Source organism: Bidens hawaiensis, unplaced genomic scaffold (assembly GCF_021521415.1).
Source record: "Bidens hawaiensis isolate Kalapana, Puna unplaced genomic scaffold, B.hawaiensis_p1.1 tig00001294_1, whole genome shotgun sequence".
In the NCBI taxonomy this organism is placed as follows: Eukaryota; Viridiplantae; Streptophyta; class Magnoliopsida; order Asterales; family Asteraceae; genus Bidens; species Bidens hawaiensis.
Window position 1 is genome coordinate 36630 of NW_027491073.1, and position 25064 is coordinate 61693.

General features: G+C 35.2%; 1 long non-coding RNA gene and 1 pseudogene across 2 annotated transcripts; one reads left to right on the forward strand and one right to left on the reverse strand.

Annotated features, from left to right (window-relative positions):
• Nucleotides 1–7468: 7468 nt before the first annotated feature.
• On the forward strand, nt 7469–8946 carry LOC143570693 (uncharacterized). Its single transcript, XR_013141979.1, has 3 exons — nt 7469–7950; nt 8379–8416; nt 8567–8946. It is a non-coding gene; the product is annotated as an uncharacterized LOC143570693 (long non-coding RNA).
• Nucleotides 8947–14497: 5551 nt separating this feature from the next.
• On the reverse strand, nt 14498–19095 carry LOC143570722 (cytochrome P450 87A3-like; annotated as a pseudogene). Its single transcript, XR_013141983.1, has 9 exons — nt 18494–19095; nt 17650–17971; nt 17416–17565; nt 16671–16922; nt 16520–16604; nt 16109–16187; nt 15887–15993; nt 15645–15772; nt 14498–15216 (listed from the first exon to the last, which is right to left on the reverse strand). The product of XR_013141983.1 is annotated as a cytochrome P450 87A3-like (transcript).
• Nucleotides 19096–25064: the final 5969 nt, after the last annotated feature.

The window sequence follows — 25064 nt, forward strand, 5'->3', positions numbered from 1 at the left end:
GGAATATCTTGTTTCTGGGTCCGACAATGTTCTGCTGACGTAGTAGATCGGTGTTTGAACATTCTTGCGATCTGTCAGGAGGACGGCCCCAATGGCGATGTCTGAAGCTGATAGATACATTGTTAAAGGTTCCCCCGCACAGGGTGCTGTTAATGTGGGCAGCTCCATTAAGCATTTTTTAACCTCCATGAAAGCTTGTTCTGCTTCCGCAGTCCAATTGAAATGTGCTTTCTTGAGGCAATTTCTTAGAGTTGAAATGAAAGGATGGGACTTGGCTGCATGATTTGCCAAAAAACGATTCAAGGCAACCAGTCGACCATTTAGTGTTTGAACCTCCTTGAGGGAAGATGGGGAAGGCATGTGGGCTATCGCTTGAACTTTATCTGGATTAGCTTTGAAGCCCCCATCCGTGACGATTACTCACAGAAACTTTCCCTCTTCCATTCCAAATGAACATTTGGCTGGATTCAACTTCATGTTGATGCTCTTTAAAGTTTCGAAAGTCTCTTCAATATCTCTTAACATTTGGTCTTCCCCAACACTTTTGATTACGAGATCATCCATGTATACTTCTAAGTTTCGACCAATTTGACTTTTGAACACTATGTCCATCAATCGTTCATACGTGGCTCCCGCATTCTTCAGTCCGGAAGGCATCATTTTGTAACAAAAAGTGCCTTGATCGGTACGAAATGTTGTTTTATCTTCATCACCCGCTGCCATGCGGATCTGATGGTAGCCTTAGTAGGCGTCTAGGAAGCACTTGAACTTGAATGGTGCCACAGCATCAACCTTGAGATCTATTTCCGGAAGGGGATAACAATCTTTGGGACATGCTTTGTTCAGATCTTTGAAATCGATACACATCCGCCATGTTCCATTACTTTTGGGGACAATGACTGGGTTAGCGACCCAAGTTTGATAACGAATAGGACGGATAATCCCAGCTTGTAAGAGGTCTTGAACTTGTTCATTCATTGCTTTTGTTTGTTCTGGACCCATCTTACACTGTGTTTGAACAATAGGTGTAAACAACGGGTTTACCCTTAATTTGTGCCCCGCAATGTTCCGCGGGACACCAGTCATGTCCGCGGGTTGCCATGCGAACACATCAATGTTTTTTGATAATAACTGTTTCAGGAAAGTCCGTACTATTTCAGAAATAGTAGGTCCTATTGTTACAGTTTGATCAGGAAACTTTTTGTTCAAAACCCATTTTTCCGGTTCAGTCCTCAGGGACTGTTTCGGGATCTTGCTAGGTTTTGAACTCTCGGTTGCAAATCAGTGCCGGTTAACACGAATTATCGCGATGCCAGTACAAGTTGGAACTCCTACTGCACCGTGTGCTGTGGACGGATGGGCGTTGAAATCACCAATCGCTTCCCGCCCCAGAATAATGTCGTGTTTTGATGTTACTGGCAACACTAGAAACTCGACCTCCTCGGTCCTAGAATGAATTCCATCACTGAGGGTAACTGGAAATGAAATTACCCCTCGTGGATGCATTACCTCTCCTCCAAACCCGGATACTGGAGCGTGGATGAGTTTCAATATTTCCTTATCTTCTTCGTCAAGCTGTTCAAAGCATTGTTCGTACATAATGTCTGATGTACTGCCCGTGTCGAAGAAGACATATTGAGAACGATAATGTCCGAATAGAGCCGTAATGATCAGGGGATTTTTGTTGTTCGGACCCCATTTGATTCGCGGAAAGATTACTGGCTCATTCTTCCACTCCTCATCGGCAGACTCTTTCCTCTTTTTCTCTGTGTTGTATCCGCCTTGTATCATATGGACGTTCAAATCTTTGACTTGCTTTTTACTCGGACCCTGAACGTCCCGCATGGGAGCTTTACCATTATCAGGCTTCCCACCTTTCACCAGATGCTTGAGTTTTCCAGATTTCACAGCTGCCTCGATTTCACTTTTTAGTGTTCTACATTCATTCGTATTATGACCGATGTCATCGTGATACGAACAATGTTTCGTGGCATCTAAGAATGATCATTTTGTTAGTGGCTGTGGCTTTCTGAAACTTATATTTTCTGTGGTGAGGATTTCAGCAGGAGTCTTTGAAAGAGGAGTCCAACTGTTGGGACCTCGACTTGAGGGTCCCGATTTGTTCTTGTTACCTATGAGGGATCTTGCATCGAATGGTTTCGACACATCCGCACTTGGCTGAAGCCTTGACCAGATAGGGCCTTTCGCCTGTCTATTAGGTCTTGGAGTTTGAAACTCGACTTTGAATTTTTGCTTCGAGTTACCACTTCTTAATGTTTTCTCAGTATTAGCATATAACTTAGCTGCGGTCATAAGATCATCCCATTCTTTGGGCATTCCATCCCTACCGGTGAGTGTTCGGACCAGGTCATCACATTTGACATTCTTGCAGAAGGCATCGCGAAGCATATCTTTGCTTATCCCGCCAATGTTCAGACTTTCATCATTGAACCTAGTGATAAAATCTTCTATGGATTCATTATCACGGCGGACAACATCCAAAATTTCTGACTGGTCTCGTGTATGTTTCTTCTGCTGGCTGAAGTGTTGAGAAAATTTTTTCCCTAGATCATCCCAGCTGGAAACCTCTCCGTCAGGTAACTTTTCAAACCATTCTCTCGCTACCCCTGTTAGCGTCAATGCGAACATGTGACACCAATAGGGGAGCGTCCAACCACTAACACCTCCCACTGCTACAAAATTCTGTAGATGATCACTTGGATCAGTCATACCATTGTATTTACCCACTGATGTAGGTATTTTAGCGTTAACAGGGAAAGGTGCTGTAGCAATACTTGCTATGACTTTTGATTTTTCAGCGAAAGCAGCCGGACGGTAAGGTTTAGTGAAGTCTCGCTCAGCATCACTGTGGTATTCAGTGTGGCGGACTATATCTTGCGGAAGACTACTTCTCGCCCGTGAGCTCATCCTACTATCGCTGGTGTACAGATTGTCCCCTCCTGGCTGATACGTCGAATCGTAACTATCAAATTCTTCTAAGTAAGATGGCATCCGCATGTCTATGCGAGGACGAGGGCGTAGCCTTGGAAGTTCACCAAATTCTGATTCCGTCTGATGACTGTAACGAGTTTGGCTTCCTCTTACTGTTGATGGAGGGGAAGGAGATCTCTTGGGTGATTCCTCATAATCCGAAGTACGAAAATGAAACCTTTCGTTACGTTTTCTACGCTCGTACTCAGCCACCAAACTTTGTTGTTGTGCATGGAGCCATTCTTCAGGAGTTAACGTTCCTCTAGGTCTAGAATTACGTTGTTGAGATCTCGCCCTGTCAGAATTGCCCGAGTCGTTCTCTGGGTCAAATATTGACTGGTTTCGACGAGTCTCCTCCGTAATTCGTCCGTGATTACCCCAATTAGAACCTTCCGGTGCCGAGGCACGTCCCATGTCTGTGGGAGTACGGCCAGCCGGTGCTGTAACATTCTCTAGGGTAAAACCCCAGGTGTTACCTCAGTGATCCGTGACCCCAGAGCAGTGACACGTTCAAGAGCACGGCCACTTGGAGTCGTGATACGTGCAAAAACACTAAGACCCTGAGGTGCTTATGTGTTAATTACACGTGAATCGGTTGCAGGGGTTCCCGTCGGCCCTTCAGGAAGGTTACTCATATCAAACGAACCAAAAACCAACGAAAATTATTGTTGTTCTAACAAAAACACGGATGGCGCCAAAGAAGAAACACGAATCCACTCCCCGGGTATGGGTCCTAGATCCAATGTGTCCACAGGGTATAATATGACAACTTATACCACGATATGAGTAAGACTTCCCAAAGTCCAGTGACCGGAACCTGCAAAACAGACACCGTGAGTCTCGTTACAGGAAGGACAAGGGGGGGTCTTCCGGCGTGAGAATCAGTAACGTTCGTAGTGGAGAAAGTACTGAAGTAAATAGACTAAGTGTAGTCAGAATGTAGGTGAGTGAATGAATACCTCATACCATTTGACAAGGTATTTATAGCCGAAGGGTGAAGGAATATGATTGGGGCAGCTGTCATCTTCTAGAAGATCTTTGGTAACCGCCTGGACACGTGTCCTCTCGTGATAGGTTGAGCTATACGTTCCATGTGCATGGGCATAACAACCTGGACACGTGTCACTCTATGATAGGACGTATCATACCCTGTCCATGTGCACGGTTATAACAACCTGGACAGGTGTCCTTTGTTTATTGGTTAGTATGTCACGTATTCCCCAAGTAAAGGTCATGAACCTTCTTCTAGAGGGTACTTGAGTGGTGACAGCTGTCCACTGCATTGTCTTCCGGATGTTTTAGGCGGACAGATGCCTTGTCCTGCGAATGACTTTTGAGGATGCCAGGATGCTTTCGCGTGTGTTATGAGGACGTTCTTCCTCATCTATGGTATGCGGGTGATCCATGTGTCCCGCGGGTGGCTCGTAAGAGGACTCTCTATGACCCGCGGGTGGTACTTAAGGGTATTTGGGTCTTTTTAGTACCCTACCTCTACAGTTACACAAGCAAATCAAATGCGTCAAGCAAATATGGAACACACAAAATGAAATTAAAACTTAAATATAGGTGATAAAAATGCTAAATGTTGCTATAAATTTTCCCAAAAAAATATAACATTCACAAGGTGTTGTTGTATACTTCATTTTCAATGACACGAATACTAAATGCCACTAAATGTGTGTGCCAAACAATTATGACATACAATAAAACCTATATTTAGTGGCACAAATACTAAATGCCGTTAAATGGTGTGCCAAGCAAATGTGGCAAATACAAAGTGCCATTAAAACCTAAAATAGTGACACAAAATCTAAATGCCATTAAAAACGTGTGTCACTAAATGACATTTTATTTGTATTGAAATGTTAAAATTATAAGACTCAAGTGTCAAGTGTCGTGTCAAGTTATGTTATAATAAAACTCTAGCGAATAAGCGTCCTATAAAACAGATGTTTTATGACTGAAATATCAAATGTCCTATTAAGGTGTATTATAATAACACCATAATGATTAAGCGTCTTATAATGGTTAAATTGATAAGGCCATGGTATAAAATGTCCTATTAAGTTATGTTCTTATATGGCATCAACTAGAAAGGGTCCTATAACACCGAACATTTATGACTTAACTACAAATGTCCTATTAACTTATGTTATAATAAGACCTCCGGTGATCAAGTGTCGTATTACATTACTACATAATGAGACACCAACAACTACATGTCTTATAGATTACTTTATTAGGATTTAGATTTTAAGTGTCTTATTAAGTTATATGATAATACGACCTCAAAGAATCATTCATCCTATTAAATAACTTTTAGGACACCAGTTTTGTGGCGTACATTGTAAAAGGACCCCAAATGTTCATTTGTCCTATTAAATAGATTTTAAGACCCTATTTTACAAGCATCCCACACAAAAGGTCCTAAAAAGCCATTTTTGTTGTAGTGTTTATGTTTGATTGGTTCATTTATACCACGTAACCACATCAATTATTGATCATTTAAATAAGTTGTTAGACTTGGTAAATGATTACATACAAAATTCTGTTATCTTTTTAACATGGGTTTTTTAACGTCTTGTAGATTAAAGTGTAGTAGATGAAAAGGGGGAAAGTTGGTGCTGACCCGTGGGCTAAAGAATGTAAAACTTGGAGCAATCCCAACTTGAAGGACCCAAATGGATAATACGAAATACAATGGTGGTACGGAAGGTCTCAAGGGGCGGTTTGGTGGAGATCCAAAGTTTAGGGACCAAGTTGAATAACTTGGTGTCATAATTATCTTTTACATATCTATCTATAATAATATATATAAACGAAAACCCAAAAATCCTATGTGTTGCGATATGGTCGCTCCCCTTTATTTTGGAGTCACCAGATTTGCTTGATTTTCAAATGATGCATTTGACCCGGTTTTGACCCATTTAAGGTTTAAATTTCGCGGATCATGGGATACACTTAAATGGGTCGGGTCATAACACCTCCTTAATCCTTTCTCCTTTCTCTGTTATCTCTGGTACCGATTCCTCCCTCTTTTCCACTGCTTTCTTAATCGAAGCCTCCACCACCCATCACCCCAAATTCACAAAACCCTAGACCTCAATTTCGGCCAAAAGTACTACTCTCATCAATTTGGTGATAAACGAAACCATGATACGGATCCAGATTGCTCGATTTTTGAATGGTGAACTCTCTAATTTCTACTCTCTCTCTCCCTCTGTCAAACCCCAATTTTGTGAAGTTAATTGTTTATATGTTGGTGAATTGTCATTATTATGATTTTAGGTTTAACTTATCTCAGATCTTATATATGTGATGTTATTTATTAATTTATTAATATTCATTTATAATTTTTTTCATATATGCATTTTAAGTATTAATTTTTGGCGTGCAGGTCAACAAGCGCAATAGAAGCATGATGCTCGAGGTTGATACCTGGATGTATCTTTAGCTTCTGGAGACAAGTTCCTTACTAGATCGGTCCTCAGGAAAGTTGGTCATATTCAGAAACGTGATGATGTCGTGTCCATGGATCGCGCCCCTGATGCCACTTCAACCCATCGGTATGTTGGTTTTTTGTTATCATCCGTTGTCATGTTCGTTGGTGTTAAGAATATGTATTTGTTACGTACACTGCTAGAAAACTGACTTTCACCGGTGAGAAAATCGTCAACTGGTGTGTCCTGTCAACAATTATTTACGGAATCTTTCTGGTTGTTTGTGATTGTGGACGGATTTTAAAGATTAGATCGATATAAGATTTTGTCTTAGGCATTGTCGATAAGCTAGACACTCTTAGTGATTCGTTGCACGTTATAAGTAATTACACTCGATGGACAGACTTAAATTTCTGATGAGAGTGTATTCACTGTTATGTTGGATGCTAATAAGTCATGCAGCAATATAGCTGATACAGATTCAGAAAGTTATGCCTTTTTACATGGTATTGATATGTAAGGTTATGTTTAATTCATAAAAAGAAATTAAATATGTTATCTTGGATACATTGTTACATAATAGAATGCTGATAATGCTAAGTAGTTTTATCAATCTTTTACATGCACTTTCTTCTCCAATCCTCCAAAACAGTGGAATCAATGGAAGCAATTTCCTCAGTCTCTTATGTATTTTAGTCTAGGTCAAGGGTGTAATTTGTTGCTGTTAAGTTTCAGGGGGTGTTTTTAGGATGGGTCAGGTCGAACACTGTCAAAACTCCAAAGTTCATTCATTATTTACCGGAATCCATTATTTACCAGAACCGATTAAGTCACATTTTTAAAAATATTATTATATCTAAGGAATCCATTATTTACCGGAACCGATTAAGTCACATTTTTAAAAATATTATTATATCTAAGGAATCCATTATTTACCGGAATTGATAAGAATCAACATTACGACTCAGAAGGTATGTATTATCTGTTTGTTCAGTTTATTGGTTATATTCTGACATTAAACAACGAATCTGAAACAAGCCCTTATCTTGAATCCATTAGTCGTTTGTGATTCCAAAAATAGGGACAATTGAAAACGGTGATCATAACGACCACACTCACCGCCTTCGGATTATGAAGACAATTTGAATCTGTTCATCAACAATTGGTAACGCTTCCGAAAATTTAGGCATCAGTGATGGTATTTAAATATGATTTAAATTGTTCAGTTGTCGGTTAATTTGGTTTATGTTGGGTTAATATGATTACGTGTTTGCCCCTATCACATAGATTTCAAATCAACATGTTGTCATGTTATGAACAATGCATGCGCTTTTTTAGCATTGGTGGAGCTGTAGAGGGGTCAGAGTGGGCAAGGTGAAAGATGGTCAAACGGGCTTTATGGAAAAACATGGCCAAACGAGCCATATGCGAAAGATTCAAGATTGTCAAACGGGTTAATTGGTTGGCAAATAGACCCTTTGGCCATTCAGCTGTGCAGGCTTATCTACTAGGAGCGGAGGTAACAGATTACTAATGAATCCTAAATAATAATTATGTTACATGTAATGATGAATTTTGAAACAGAACTGTGAAGATGGCCTGAGATTCTTGGAGGCCCGCTGTATGACTTCAAGATTTTTATCCTCTTTTCGCTTAGCACTATCTTAACTGGAACCATAACTAAACACTTCGGTCATTGAAAAACCATTACCGATTGATTTCGGTTAATTTTGATTCGATTATTCGCTTATTACATGTTAGTTCACTTCGGTCGGTTAACCGCTAAACCTAAACTTTTGACATAAGATAATGTTTTGACTAGGGTCAGTTCAGTTTCCAAACCAATAAACTTAGGTGTAAACTAACTTGGTTTAAGGATCACAAATTTTATGCATTGTATGTATGTATTGTTTTTAACTTCTAATTTGTTCAATTTTTGTAATGCAGATCAAAACAAGAAGTTTAATTCAGATGCTAACAACAAGGTACTTTATTATATTTGATAACATTTTTTGTGCATATTTTGTACTACAAACTCTAATGCAAGTATTTGTGTTGTATTATTGCACGAATTTATGCTGGTAAGTGGTAATTCACCATTCATAATGTTTGTCACACATATATTTTTAATACAGGTTTTATAAGCATACAAGGCTAAAGTTTTATTGCAAAACAAGAGGACAAATTTCTGGATTACCATTAAATCTACGACAAGCATAGCATATATCTGTCATATAATGATGCTTTTATAATGGGAAAATATAAACATAGCTATTGAGACGGTGAGTTAGTTTCTGAGGAGAATACGTTAAACGGGAATCAAGAACGGGAATTGATCACTTATCGGATTAAGGATGCGGTCATGAAGATTACGTGTGCGGGTGTGGTGGTTGGATTGTTAACTTTGAGTGGATTGAAATTTGTACCGTTCAGAAAAAGGCCCTCGTAAAGAAGTTAGTTCGGGTTTTGCTTCAGATGTCATCAAATCATCAATGTAGGTAGATCTAATATGACATGTAATAGTGTAATTTAAACATATATGATTAATAGCTTTTAATAAATTTGTGCTATTTTTTTCTTTTTGGTGTATATATAAAATTTAACTTACAAAAGTAGAGTCGGCAAGATAGGCGGGCTGCGGTTGGCTTAACGGGTTGAAATAGGTTCAACTTAAATATTTCATTTTTAGTACGGGCCGGTAGCCTGTAAACCAACCTAGCGAACAAGATCAGAGCATGTTCGTGTTTGTTCGCTTAGTTTTAACTGAACAAATAACCGAACATGAATGATTAAACAAACATACTTTTTTGTTCGTCTTCGTGTATATTCTTTTATTAACAGTGTGAGCGAATTGTTCATAAATTTAAATGGACAAACATAAATGAACGAACATAAATGATCACAAACCATTTAAAAATAAATGTGAACAATAATTTGTTGGACATAAATAGCTACTAAAAATAGACTAGGTTGTAATGGGCCTAAAAAATTTAAATGAATTTATTAACAAAACGTAAACAAACATTTAAAACAAGCGTAAACTAGCGAACATAAATGAACGTACGAACAATCATAAACGATTTAGATGAAGGAACGAGAACTAAAGTTCACTAACATAAATGAACAAAGTTTATATAAAAAAAAACACACATGCGGATAGATAGATGCAACAATTATTCAAACAGGGTTGTGTGCTTAGTTTTTTAAATTGACCTTTGGCTCCAATTCCAAATTTCCAATGGCAGTATCTCCACCTAAAATAAGAACCAAAATCTCATAAACCATTATATGCCGCTATAAAATTCCTTTTATTCAGGATTTTGATGGTGGTATGGTGAAGGTGAATAGAATTTATGCTCAAAAATTTCAAAATGCATTAAGTATGCAGTTCGATTGTTAATATGTAGCCCAATAGAGTTCATGTTTTCTATCCAGGAGTTGTTTTAAGGTCTTACTCATATTGTATGCATTTTGTCAACTATTAATATGAACGTTCAATTAAATGCTGCAAAGAAGTGTAATCGGTACATGTTATTTGGATGTCAAACTGATGCTAATGATAATAATCATTTTCTTACCCTGGTAACTTTTGATTTCTTCATGTTTGGCTATCATCATTATTTGGCTGCAAATTTATTCTACTGTCATTATTAATTTGATGATCGGTCATTTGGTTTTTCTTTGTTTAGGTATTATGGCATAATGGAGTTGCTCATATTCTTAAAAGGTCAACTCTTTTGTAGAGAATGTTCAAGAAAAAATGAAGTAAAACAATCTGGGATCGGTTGTCTTATAACATCAGGTTTATACATTTGTAGCTATCTCATCAAGAGAATATTTATCAAGATTAATACCCAAGTGTTTAAAAGGAAAGAATGAAAAGAATTTAAATGAAGAATATGGATTTTATAATTGTTGTTGCTAATCATAAGGACCTGTCAAAATTAATCTTTAAAATGAGTAGCAAAAAATGAGCACATCAATTAGATGAAGTTTCATGAAAAGTGTCTGAAAAGAGAAAAATAGTATTGTCCTAGCAACTACAACATCAGCCATTCACTACTACAACAACCATTCACTGATATGTATGCATGGCAAGTAGAGAATGACAAGGTGCAACATTTGTTTCATCAATGAGTGTGATATGCAGCCAACTGTTACTATGTACTTGCCACACCAAGCATCCACTTTACATTATTCTTACTTTAGCAACAACTCGGTTTTCCATCATATATTAACGACATGATGGAAACTTAGGTTTAAATTTGGCGCTTTTTATTATATATTGAATTTAAGCTTTAGAAATTGTATATGAACATGGTCTACCACATTGAATCAAAAGGATCACCAAAATACTATACTTAAACTCCAACCCAACAACAACAATAAACACGTACAAAATTATGAAAACCCGCAATTTGAACTTAATAAAATAATTATAATTCTAGACAAAATGAAATGAAACCACACTAAGACTAAAAAAAGCAACAAACATTAAACATGTTAAAAGTATTACGTACTATATAATTCTTAGATTATAACAATACCCATACAAACATAGAAGGACTAATTAAAGGAACTCAACTTCAACTATAAACATAACATAATTTAATTATTGATTCATGTAACCTTTTATTTTAATATCTAAATCCATCGTACAAGAATATTATATATTCATAATAGTATATAAAGACAAATAAAAGTAACCCGCGTGACACGCGGGCTAAAAGCTAGTTATTAAATAAATTAGAGGTCTAGTTTATTTGTGATTCCTAGTTTGAGTAGGATTAGAATTGTGGGTATTATATAAACCCATCATTAGTTTTCTTTTGGTAGAGTAGAGAAGAGTAGAGAGAGTAAAAAGTATTTGTTCTTGTTTCTTATTAATAGAAAAGAGTCGCATAAACGTTTTATGCAATATCGTGTTTGATGTTCTTGATTCGCTTGTCGAAGGTTTAACAAGTGGTATAAGAGCCTAACGATCCAGGCTCGTGTTTTCGATTGGTGGCAAGTCTTGATTGTGGTAGAAGTTTTTAATCAAAGACATAAGAGGCCAAAAAACCGATCAAGGTTAGATACTGTTCAAGATTCGTAGGTCGTACCCAGAAGCGAGTTAAGATCGTAGGGAAAGGAAAAAGAAAAGAAAGAGAGGGGCAATATATTAATATTGTTTATGGTTGCTGTCGATCGAATCACAAGAAAAGAAAAATAAAGAAGGGTTTTTTTTGTGGACTTTTGTGTTCGTTGCAACCAGGAGGTGAAAGCAATTTATTATTTGTTCATATAATATATTGTTTTGTTTTGGTGAAGTTAATCCATTGACGTGAGCAGTGTTGCTCCTCAAAAGTCAATATTGCAACTTTGATATATGTGAAATATCCGCAAGCCGCCATCATAAAATCTGGTTTTGCATACCATAGTTCGATCAACCAGAAGACGAAAAATAGTTTTATGGTATTGTGTATTTAGGCGAAACAATGGCAGAGTTACAGATGGTAGGGGGAATCAAGAAGTTAAAACCAAAACTATAAACAATGGTCGACATGCATCAAGTCGTATCTTCAAGGTCAAGATCTTTGGCAGGTAACGAACGGTACCGAGACGAGACAACCCGTGAACGATATTAATGGTAGTATCGGGAAGTGGCAAGTTAAAGCGGGTCGGACAATGTTTATTATCAAGACAACGGTGGATGATGATGTTTTTGATCACATTCAAGATCTCGAATACCCAAAGCAAGCGTGGGATACGCTAGAGACCTTATTCACGAAGAAAAATGATGCTCGATTGCAACTAGTCGAAGGTGAATTAATGACGATTTCCCAAGGTGATCTTCCAATTTCACAATATTTTCGTAAAGTTAAGAACTTGTGTCGCGAGATTGGAGAACTCGATCCACAGTCTCGTGTTAGCGATGATCGTATGAAGCGGATACTCATCCATGGGTTAAGGCCGGAGTATCGTAGTTTCGTTACCGCTATTCAAGGGTGGGCGACCCAACCGAGTATTACCGAGTTCGAAAATATTCTTGCTGGACAAGAAGCCTTGGCAAAACAGTTAGCTAGTGTGTCAATTAAAACCGAGAGCGAAGCTTTGTATGTCGGAAGAAAGGAGAAGCATCGGTTTAGTAAAAATCATAACCGTTATGGCGAGAAAGGTAAGAGTAAATACCGGGAGAACGAGAAACGTGAGCCTAAGAAGAGAGAATGGAACCGAAAGGGTCGAGATGACAACTCTGAAGAAGATTCATCAGATGAAAAGAACCGGGACAAGGAATCAAGGTACAAACCAAAGCGCTTTCCTTTTAGGTGCCATAAATGTGGACAAAAAGGGCATATGGCAAAATACTGTCGAGAACCAATGGAGGAAGGTAATGCAGCTGTTGTTAGAGAAGAAGAACCGTGGGATGTGGAGGCTAATATGGCCGAGGTTCAAGGAAAATACACAGTTGATACCAAATTCAAATCGAATCTGGTAAATGAATGGTTTGAAGAAGGCTCATGTTGGTGGACAATTCAGGAAGTAGTGCCAGAGTCGAATCCGTTAAAGGTAACCATAGAATCATCTATTGTTATGTTGAATTTAGATGATGAGAAAATTGTGGTTGAAGAAGAAAGTACGGTTGATCAAAACGTAACCGTGACAGTATCCGAACAAGACGAGAGAGAAACCGTGTTGGAAGAAGTGCACGAGGAGGTAGCTCCGTCTCATGTTACTGGTTGTCATGAAGTAATTGAAAAGGTTGAAGTTCAACAAACCAACAAAGTTGGCGTTGAAGTTTGCATGAGGTTCGAATGAACGAACGAAAGAACGAACGAACAAAGTTTGCAAACCAACAAAGTTTGCAAACCAGCAAAGTTTGCAAAATTCGGGTGATCCGAATGAACGAACGAATGAGGGAGTTAAGTTCGAGAGGGAGCACGCATCGAGTGGAGATGGAAGAATTGCTTTGAGTACCATGATAGTTGGTCATGGAGTTGAGAAAGCAAAAGTTGTTTCCCATTTGAAAACAGGCGATGCGGTTCTAAATAGTGGTAATCTCGAAACTAGCTTATTTGTCAACAGGAAAAAGAATCCCGCGGGTAGTGATATAAAGTCGAATCCAAGAATCAAGCTCAAGGAAGTGCGAGCGTTACAAGGTGTGAAGGATCTTGGAGGAACAATGGAAGTTGGTATTGAGAGGGAGTGTAAAACTTGGAGCAATCCCAACTTGAAGGACCCAAATGGATAATACGAAAAGTACAAGGGTGGTACGGAAGATCTCAAGGGGCGGTTTGGTGGAGATCCAAAGTTCAGGGACCAAGTTGAATAACTTGGTGTCATAATTATCTTTTACATATTATTAAATAAATTAGAGATCTAGTTTATTTGTGATTCCTAGTTTGAGTAGGATTAGAATTGTGGGTATTATATAAACCCATCATTAGTTTTCTTTTGGTAGAGTAGAGAAGAGTAGAGAGAGTAAAAAGTATTTGTTCTTGTTTCTTATTAATATAAAAGAGTCGCATAAACGTTTTATGCAATATCGTGTTTGGTGTTCTTGATTCGCTTGTCTAAGGTTTAACTAAGAACGGGTCAAAGAATGGGAGAATGCAGATGGTGCTATCAAGGAGTTCGCTGAATTGTTTGAAGCATTAATCGAGAAGGCATTAGCGGTGACTTTGGAAGCATTATCCCCAAAAGTCCCCCGGAGATCAATTTCGTCGGTTAACCAGATTCCAACGACACCTTTAGCGGCGACTACCTTTAGTGGTGATACTGGACCAATAGCGACGAGTCATTAGTGGAAACATATCACTGCTATTACTATTAGTGGCGACTTATGTTGCTGCTAAATCTCCGATTCTTTATCGCGTAGCGAAGAAAACTCTCAATTGGTGGATCGAGAAGAGGATGTAGGGTGGATTAGTTAACATCAATTTGAGAATTGGCAGGGAGCTCACAAGAAAAAGGTGGCAACTTACAAGCTTTCTAATTCTCAAGTATATATATTATTGTTACACGAGAATTGGATTTAGTGTAACTTACTTCAAGTTGTAATGTTGATCAAGAGATTAATTAAATGGTTGTCACATCTCTTGATGATACAAGAATCACATGTTGGTTTGTTTTAGGGATATTGATTAGCTTGCCTTAGGTAAATCTCGAGGTTAAAGGACGAACGATCCGGACTTGTACGGGCATTTGACATGGCATCACTAAGTTATTTATATTTTGTAACTAAATGATGTCATCTTGTTTTTAAACTTGAATAATGTTGTTAACCTAGGATAGTGGTAAACATGCATATCGAACTTTATCGACAAATTAACTCGTTATTTGTGAATATCAAAAGAAAATTTTTGGTACCTACTTTTCCGCACTTTGTATATAGTATTTTAATCTTAATAAATCTGTTATAAGCAAGTTACGAAATTAATGTAGCTCGATCAAAGTAACTGCTCAGTAAACGTTATATTCGTATGCTATATACCATTATATGATGACATTGGTCTTTTACATGGATGGATACATGATTGATAGATGCGGATTGACACACTCCGCATATCTTTATTTATATGAAAACTGATAATTAAACTTGAAACTGCTAGGACAAGTTACATATCCTCTATGTGATCATTTGTTATCTTGCAGCTAGCTTTATGACAGAAGTTTTTCATTACTCTTAGATTTAGCAAACTGATTCTAATTCTGTTTATCTTTCTCAAAGAACTGGACGTGAAATCCATTAGGAAAATGTAAAGCTGGATTGCGTAAAATATCTCCACCTTTGATTGGTTGCCACCTAAAATTGTGAAGGAAAAACAAGTTAAATACATCTCTTTAGTTATATCTCTAGCGTAATAATAATATGGGGCCAGCTATACACACGGTGTTTGACATCTAATTCCACACCATTGTGGTCGACCATCCAGATAGAGGTTGGACAGTCGTTTTGACAAAAAATCCAAATTTGACGTTAGAACGATCGTCTAGATTGAAGTCGGGCGTCTGTTTTGACCAAAATTTTCAAAGTTTGACTGTCTATTATCAAAATAGTCATCCGGATATTGGCCGGATAGTCGTTATGACCAATAATTTTCAAAGTTTGAACTTTTTTGTCAGCACGATCGTGTGAGTGTTTTTTTTGAACGGCCGTCCCATGGTGCTAAATGAGATGGAGGTGGTGTAGCTATAGCTGACCCTAATAATATATTCTTGGTTCATCTTTACCAATATTTGGTCACTAGGCAATGAAGAAAGACAGCCATTTCAAGTCTAGCCAGATCTGCTCCTACACAATACCTCTGGCCACCTCCAAAAGCCATGAAAGTCTTTGATGCACCTTTCAAATCCATCCCCTGCTTGAAAGTTACAATACATGTAATTTAAGTTTTCACAAGAAGTACTTTATTACCATTAACTTATTTTCTATGAAATATAATGTATGAGAATTAACATATTATTATTATTACCTCCCATCTCCATGGATTAAAGTCAAGTGGATTTTTATAGTTAACTGGATCTAAATGGACAGCTGGGGGGGACACCATCACCAGCCAACCAGATGGGATAGTGTAGTCTACATTAATTAACCAATTTTTAAATCAAGTACACCTATTAATTCATCTTATAATATCAAGAAATTGATATGCAATATATATTGATGGAATGATGGATATATATTCAGTATTTACCTTTGAACTTGAAATCCGTTACAGCTTCACTGAATAGCACTGGAGCTATGTTACCCAGCCTTAGTGTTTCATTTATAAGCTGTAAGTTATCTAATCAGTTAATATATGATCATCCGTTAAATTATGTTTATGCTAATTGAGGAAAAAGGGACAAATAAAAAAAGTTAGTTAAGAAGGCAATGAGTCAAACGACACAAAGTTGTCCAAAATATATCCTTTTTGAATGCATAAGCTGCTTTATTTAAGAAATAGTTTATTAAGTGTAATTTTACGGTTTTTGTAATCGTGTTTATCGACGAAAAAGTGTTTGTGAGTCAACATGAACTAACGCGAGGATACTTTAACCTGTCTATCTTGCAATTTCTATTTTTATCACCAACTATAAAGACCGAGGATAATATATATATGAACCTGAAAAGTGAATGTCATCGACTTATATTCTTCCCATGTAAGCCTTCGGGTTTTCCCGGTTTCTTAGGATTTTCTCGTGCTCTTCCTGTATAAAATTGCAAGCATGTTAAATGAGTGAAACATTTTTAGGGATTTTAAACTCTTCGCATACCGTCAATTCCTTCAGTGCCCGAGGATTATCTGTTAGAAACTTGATTGCCATTGTTATAGCTTGGGAAGTTGATTCAAAGTTAAGAAACAATAAGCCAAATATAAAGTCCAAAGAAATTTCTTCTGTAAGAATTGTATCTTTTTGCTTGAGTTCTTCAAGAACATAATCAAAGAAATCATGTTGGACCGTGTTTGGTTGGGCATTTCTTGCTTTTAGCATGTTCTTGAGCGTCGTCAGCACCTTCTTTCTCCCCTGATTATATTAAGATAAAGAATGGCATGTTCCTTAATTAAGGGTCTCTTAAGTAATAAAATTATATACAAAATTTTAACTAAGAGGATAGTTCATGTGGTATGGGCATGATATGGATAAGATAAATATATATATTGAAAATTACAAACTTAGTCTAATGTTTTGCATGTGAGTAACATGGTTAGTCCATAACCTGGATGGGCGTTCTCTTATGAAAGTAAATATTCTTTAACCTCATTTCTCTTTTATTAATATACATAGTTAAAATTACCAAAATAGACTTTTGAACAAACAGCCCAATAAAATAGCTTTTAGCCTTTTTCAAATGGACATGTTAAAACTAGCCAATCAGGAGATGATCACAAATAGGAATTGTTGGCTAAGACATCTAGAATTTAGCCAGAGGATGAACTATGCAAAGGTTTAAAGTCAATGTCTATTTTGTTGAGACAATCATATAAACTATGCACATGAATTAAAATCATATTTCTACCTGCAGACACTTGTAATAAGCAGTTCCAGGTATCTTTAAAGGAAACGAATGGAAGCCTTGTACGAGAGCATCGAAATTTTCTCTTAAATTCTCAGATGACTTCTCCGGATCATAACTTATCAGTTTTTTTCCCATGAACTCAAATATCATCTGATTAATTAAACACCATTATAATATAAATATCATAAACACAAGTTAAATAATTACTTGTCACGTTGAGAAAATAATACTTACATCTGCAACTGCTATTTTCAAGTTCACTGTTTTATGGCTAGCCCACACCTCCATGTTCCTTGTTACTACACTTTCAACTCCTGAAAGTGTCTTTTTAAGGCTTTGGGGACCGATTACAGTTAGGATCATGCTCTTGAGATACTTTCGAAAGCTTCCATGCATAGAAGCTACAAGTTGGTTTCCTATTACCTTTTTGATATTCGGTGGGTACCAGCTATTAAAGGATTGGCCTTGCTGTTGAAGCACCATATAGCTAAGTTCCGAATCAGCGCATACTATAACTCGCGAGCCAAGCAAGCTAGTTCGAAATATTGATCCGTATCTAAAATACAAAAATGATTGTCACAATATAATGACTTGAAGTGTAATTAAAGTGCATAAATATTTAACCTCATATATTGACTTGTACAAAAACAAGCACTTTTTTTACATAAAATCATGTACTTTCATTCATATAAAATAGTGGTTACATCATAACAGAAGCAAATGGGCAACAATACATGTCACTAAATGTTTTGAGATAACAAAACTAAGACGTTTTCCTGGGATCATAACGTTACTATTCACTGCCCTTTGGACATGACTAAGTAGCTCTATAGCCTCGGGCAAAAGGAAGCCAAAAGTTTCAAATACGCAAAAGGTAAAAATACATGTTGGTTGTCAAGACACATCTTCTTGTGTTTGGTCACTTTGTATGAAGCATATTATTTTATAGAAAAAATGTTTAATAATAGCAAACACATTATTTAGTTAAAGTATATATATGAACTATAAAACTACATGTGTTAACATCTTATATATGCAACCTCATTTTTTTACCACGTCTAGAAAGCATATGATTTACCTTTTTATTCTGTTCTTAATGAAAGGAGTTGTATCGAACGTTTGATTTGGGTTGGTGAACTGTAGAGTTTCACCGAGTAGCGGCCAACCCATTGAACCAGGAGGAAGGTTTCCGCTGCATTTAGGGTTCCTCCATCTATAGACCCAATGGGTAATGCTTACTACTAACAAAGTTGCAATGCATAGACCAACAGCCAACATAATTTGCAGTATGCAAGAAAACTAATTATAAAGACTCTAATGAAGGTAGAATGAGAAGCAAATGGTGAGGAGTAGTCATATACTTATATAACCATGCATGAAAAAACAAGAAAGATTGGTTTACCAAGCAATCTCTCAACAATGGGTCAATATGCTAATACCCAATTGTTGACTTATAGTTTTGCATTTAATTATGAGAGAATTTGGAAAGGAAAAAAGAAAAGAAAAACTACATAGGAGAATAGGACAAAGTAATAGATGTTACAAAATGGTAGGGTGGACAACAATGTCAACTGGTTGATTTTCTTTTTACAACGAACAATTTGGCTAAACCCATAAAGGTCACAAGAGGCTTTGGCTAAACCCAGTAAACTTCGCAGTGCCTAGTGGTGCTTCACGCAGACTTAAACCAAAGAATTCGGAACATTAGTGGAATTTGAGCCAGCGACGTTAAACACAAAAACTTATAAATGTGAACTTAATGTAAAACTCTTAATCATCCTATCAAAACAGAGGTGGCAACTTTTTAAATTGATAAGCGTGTGATCCAGCACATGTATTTTGTGTTAAACCTGTTAATTTTAACATGACTTGTATAACTCGTTTATCTAAAAGAATTAAACGAATTGCTTAGTTGTAATCAAGTTATAAATGAGTTAGACAAGGTTTCCTATCTAAAGGATGAGAGATTAAATCTTCTAGATGAACAAAAAAAATCAACAAAAACTGTCATTAACAAAAAAGTGGTAAATTTAATGGTCTTTCTACTTTTTCTTTAGTTAGCACTAAAAACGATAAATAAAATTAAAATTAAGCGTGTTCTATACGGATTTATTAGATGCATTTCTTTCTACTCTTTTATTATCACTTGAATATGATGAATACAATTAAACAGGGTCTTTATGGATTTGGTAGATGCATTTTTTTCCAACCTTTAATTATATATATACTAGGTTAGTTACCCGTGTAGCACACGGGTTAGAATAAATAAAAATATTTAAATAATAACACAACGTAAAATACAAAATATATGTTCAAAAGATATAAAGATATATTATATGGTATAATAAATTACACATTACAAAATATGGAAATAAAAAGTTGTTAGAAATTCATAAATCTTTAAATATTTATTTGTACACAATATTTGTAGTTTTATTTGTAACTTTATTTTCTATATAAAAACTTAGTAGTTTTACATCGTTTCTGTTTATAACTCTAAATAATGCAACAAATAACTATCATGAGTTAAAATAAATTGTCTTAAAAACAAACCAACCATCTATAATGATTGAGCTTGATTTTTATTAATCTTTAATGCAAAACAAAAATAAAGTGAAAATTTCATACTTTGAAATTAATTATTTTATCTAAAGGTATATGATTTTTTCTAAGAATAAAAATGTGAGTTCCAATATAACTTTCGTATATGATTTCGGCTTCTATAACACGGTTATCATATTGTATTTTCACATACAGTTTAGTTTCATTGCATATACCAGTTTTCTAGTTAATATTTTAAGCAACATTACTTCAACGTCGACTTTTAGGACTAATCTATAACTTGACAACCTTAGATTTTAAGGTCATTTAAAACATCATGACACTAATACTTTCTTGTAACGTATCATTTTATGACCGGTAGAACATGGATAGCGAACTCTTGCTAGTTTCTTAAGCGGCCTCATTTTTCGGTGCAAGTATAAATCGCTCACTAAAGAAATTATATTTTTAAAATATTCAATAATAGAAGAATATACAAAGTCAATTTATCATATGATTAATAAATAGTGTGCTAATGTCTAACATGTGTTTTCCAAAGATAAGTTGTTTTATCCACCTGAAAAATCAAAACATGTAGTCTAGTGTTTATATTTTTGTGGATTTTTAAGATTATGAACTTAACATAAATGATGCGTTAATTAAATAGTTAACTAAAAAGAAGTTGTAAATTGTTACTTTTTTAAACCAACCCGTGAACGAAACTCATTTAATCATAAATTGTTTTAACTTGAACCATGTTTGATATTTTAACCTGTTAAAGAAACCCGCTCGTTTAAGTTAACATAAACACAAAGAATACATCAATAGTAAATTTGTCTTTTCAAGGTTTGAAAGAAAAAGACTTGTAATTTAGTAAATAATTATATATATTAAATAAGTTAAAATTTATTGAAATTTAATTTTAAAATTAATCTTGCCTCTTCATCCAATAATATCATTTCTTATAAAACCTTAATTAATATAATTTATTTAATACCTTAAATTTTGGAATCAATATTCAATATCAACGTAAAAATTGGTTACTTATAAAAGTCTAATATTAATAACTAATATAGTATATTTATATAAAAAAAACATATTTATGTTGGTATTTAATTGATTAAATCAGGAAAAAATTAAAAGGATGAGAAAATGAAAGATTAAAAAGTAAAAAAAAAATGAAACACAAGTTATTAATAGCAAAGAATTATTAAAAAGAGAAAATGAAAGATTAAAAGGTAAAAAAAAATGAAATACAAAACTATTAATAAGAAAGAGAATTGTCAAAAGTATTTAATATGAGAGAGGGGATGGAAATTTTTTGTAAGGTTCAATTTGGTGATGGCATGTGACACTTAGTAAGTTTTATTTATTATATAATATAATAGCAAAGAATTATTAAAAAGAGAAAATGAAAGATTAAAAGGTAAAAAAATGAAATACAAACTATTAATAAGAAAGAGAATTGTCAAAAGTATTTAATATGAGAGAGGGGATGAAAAATTTTTGTAAGGTTCAATTTGGTGATGACATGTGGCACTTAGTAAGTTTTATTTATTATATAGTATAGAATATAAATAGTAAGGTCGATTATAGGCAGAGTTTCACTATTCATTTGATTTGCATTACTCCTTTCGTCCCTCTACAAGTGTTATGGTTTGAAAAACACAAAATTTTAAAAAGTTTGAATGATTGTACTTTTATCTTAACAAATGACTATAATGTCCTTGGCATATATAAAAAGACAAAATTTAGAAAGTTTGAATAATTGCATTTTTTAAGGATAAATTTGAAAATTAATTAATAAAGTTGAAAGTGGACACATGTAATTGAACAAACTAAAAAGGAAATGTAGACACTTTCAAATGGATGGAGAGAGTATTTATTTGTACATGGTGCTTCAATGAATGTTCTTGTACAATAGCTTTGCGATGCTGCCACGTGCTCCCTTACTGTTTTGATTATGTGATGATGATGGTTACGACGATGTTGATGATGATCGTAGTGATTTTAGTTTCCATACATATTTTCCTTTCTGGATGAATCGATCAATGCCTACCAATTTGAAGGTAATTAATAATATTTTGCGTGTCACTTCTTTGTTCTTGATTATGCTCGATGACTACAGTTTTAGTGGTTACTAGATATAAGTTAGATAAAGAAGCAAAATAAGCATGTATCTCATGATAGTTGTGGCCATGGCCCGAAGGAACCCGAAATCCGAAAAAAACCGAAATCCGAACAGAAACCGAAACCCAAATAAACCGATTCGAATTCTTATTCGGATCGGATCAATCGGAATATCCGAATAACTAATTCGGATTCGGATCGGATACGGATATGGAATTTTAAAAAATTCGGATTGTTCGGATTATTCGGATATCCGTTTAATCCGAATAAAAAACATGTTTTTAGTGGTATTTTCCGGTTTGGTATATTTATTAGACTATTATTTGAAGTTTAAACTTTAAATTTGTGATAATAGTAATTCGTATTTTCCGGTTTGTATATTTATTGTGATTCTAAACTATTAAATGTTATGAACAAATAGAAATATGATTTTGGTTTATTTCGGATTATTCGGATTATTCGGATATTATCCGAATCCGATCCGAATTGAATTCGGATAGATTCGGATCGGATAGGAATATTCCTTATTCGGATCGGATCGGATTTCATATAGGGTCCAAATTTTTCGAATCCGAATAACCCGAATCGAATAACCCGAATAATCCGTTATCCGATCCGATGAACACCCCTAACTTGAAGTATTAGACACTCACTTAAATTATGACTACATATTTGGCAAGTTTTTGAACCCTAAATTTTATAGTTTTTATCATACAAAAAATTTAGTAGTCACAAACGAATGAATTTGATGATAATTTGGGTGAATTGAACCTATGTGTACAACAGTGCTAAGCTTGATAAAATATTTGTGTGAGATGTTAACAAGACATTGGCAATTGCTGCTACAAGATAATGGACATTCTAGGGATACCTATTCGCATATAATACTTCCAACTATGTTACAACGGATACCTCTTTCGAAATGTGTACTTAAGATTTGATAGTTTAAAGGGTTTCGGGTTTTATTTTATATATGCTTAATTTGTGACATTAAGGATATTACCTACTTTTCTTTTGGTGCAGCAATGATGTAGGTTACTTGAGTAGTTGGGATACTAGAAAGCTTAAAACAATCTTCTGTAATAAAAACTTGACTATGGCGCACTAATTTTTTATTAGACAACTGTAATAATATATGCTCAACATGATTAAAAACCATGGTTAATTAGAAAATGATTATACACGTGCATTTTTTAAAATTTCAAAAGTAGAGCATGTGTAGAGTTCTAGTTTTGGTCAAATAGAAGGCAAAGCTTGATATGGTCTGTATAGTTGGATTTTTGTTTTATTTTTATGAGTTTTACACTATACAATGCATAACAGAAAATACAGGATCTGAATTCGATTACTGAACCTAAATAAACAACACTCAAAAACTGAGCGGCACAACCCAAAAAAATTGAAACCCGTGAAGAATAATGAGTTTCTTTTTACCTTTTTTACCCTAATACCAGATTAACCCATCATATATTGATTATTGGGTGGATATATGGATAGAGTATCACCAACACAAAAATCTGCGCAATGTAACACGAGAAACCCGGTATCAAAACTCGAGTGTCAGACTTGAGTCTCTTTTTCTTTTTCTTCTTTTCTATTTTAACTAGCTGTTGTTTTAATTTAACCATAAATGATTGCATAAACCGACCGTCAACTGAACCCATTACCCACCCAAAACCTGAATAACGTAAGAATAAACTCATAACTTAATTTCTTCCTCTATACTGCACTATATCATGTAGTAGGTAATAAAAATTCCCTGATATGTCAACAAGTTAGAACTTAATTATGTCTTGGCCCAATGATCCCTACTGCACTACATCATGTGATAGGTATGACGACTTCAAATGTTTTTTGTGTTTTCTTTTTTATCGTCATTAGATGATCTGTTTCTCAATCAAGTGTCCACTACAGCAGAAAATAACTAATAAAAAAACAAAGCTAAGATAATATAAAAACAAATTTACTCACCATGTTAAAGTGAAAAGCATACAAAAATAGAATTCGTTTCATTAGCATTAGAACTTAAAAATATAAAAACATATGTATGAATGCTATTAACGTAGAAATGAACCGCTATCTTCGAATTATGTGTAATTGACACTGAACCAAACCAAATAAGAAAACAAATGATTGGAAGTTGTTTTGGATCTCTTTCATAGATAGATTCTGAGACAAATCTAATAAGCTTTTGGATCAATGACTTTTTTTCTCAATTGTATTTTCTTACATATTGTTGTTCGCCATATTGGATACAGGGTCAAAATGGACAATTTCAGAAAGTGTAAAATGCATATTTAGTTTGATTCTTTTGGACTACTGTGTCCGTGTAACACAACAATTACGTTTCGGATTTTGAAGCATCACCAAATGGTTATTCATGTTTCTTTATCAAGAGGCTCTCATGACTAAAGTCAAGATTATTACTTGACGTGGCATAATCTGAGGACGACAAGTGTTGGGTTCTCCACTCCTTGCAGCCATCATAAGACATGTTTGAACCTAACAGATTGATTGTGTAACGTGTTAAAAATTAATACTTTTTGTTAATGCTTATGTTTATTTATTAAAATCTCACTATTTAGATGTTCTCCATGTTGAGTAGCGAGCATTATTTAGACACTCGAGAGTTCATTGATGTCGTTGGGGTTGCCCTCAAATCAAGGATAAGTTCAAGTTTTCTGTATTAAAACCCGCCACAACACGGCGTGTCTAAATACTAGTTAGTGTTAAAGATGATAAATATAAGATGGGTCTTTGATTCTCGATTTACTTTTTTAAAATGGTTATTGTTACACGTATCCACAATCCTTCTTGAATCTATAAATTAACTTGAATTTTCTTAGTGCGGTTAATTCACGCACACACAAATCCTACTTTTAAATCTATATGTTAACTTGAATATCTGCTTAAAAGCAAACACTATTATTTACACACATCGATACCGCTAGGCTAAGTCTTTTTGTTTTTTTGAGCTT